Source organism: Tupaia chinensis, unplaced genomic scaffold, assembly GCF_000334495.1.
Source record: "Tupaia chinensis unplaced genomic scaffold, TupChi_1.0 Scaffold150112_1, whole genome shotgun sequence".
NCBI classification, from domain to species: domain Eukaryota; kingdom Metazoa; phylum Chordata; class Mammalia; order Scandentia; family Tupaiidae; genus Tupaia; species Tupaia belangeri.
In genome coordinates this window covers 506,922-507,822 of record NW_006209952.1, presented here as the reverse complement: position 1 = coordinate 507,822, position 901 = coordinate 506,922, and positions in this window count along the sequence as shown.

Here is a 901-nt window from a genome sequence, read left to right as displayed (position 1 = left end):
GTGCACCACCCCAAAACAAAACCCTCCTAAAAAAAAAAAAGAAAAAAAGAGAGAAAGAAAAAAACCAACAAGATAAAAAGAAACAGGAAAACTAGTTGTTTCTCCTTGAATTATTTTGCCTAGAATTATGTTATTGATTTTATAAAAATCCATAAAACAAAAACATTATCAGTTTAAAAGCACAATATCTCCAAATCATAGAAATTATGTAAATTTCCCAGATGAAATTAAAATAGCACAATATTTGAACTAAATAAAAACTAAAATGTTCATGTGTAATACAAACTTTGTAAGTACAAATTACTAATATGCATAATGAATCTTTCAGATTCATCTAATCTCTATATGGCTATATCTACATATAGATCCTATATTATATGTACATATCTACATACCTTAGCCACATCTATGTATCTTCATACAGATGTACAGGTATATAAATATCTACATAAAGCACACAGATATTATCTATTCACTTGAATCTAAATATCTATACACAAATCTAAATATCTACATGTACATATACTCACCACAGAAAGAGGAGGAAGCATCCTCCATAGAAAAGGCACACCACAATACTTTTCCTTCTCTCTCATCTTTCAGGATTTCAGACTCACATGCATATCCTGGTGTGTGGTTCAAGCTGCTATGTCAGGACTCAAACCTCACAGTCAACTGTGGCGAGCACTGCATACAGAAGCGATCTTGACCTATCCGCCATCTTGAGCTATCCACCATCTTGGAAACAATTAGGCTTCATTTCCTCACTGAGCAAACCCTCTCTCAGAAATCATGTGACCAACCTTTCTCCCAGAAGTGGTTAGGTTTCTAGGCCAATGGGGGGGGGGGGGGGATCCACCCACATCAATGATTTGTTCATGCTGTTCTATCTCATTTGCAT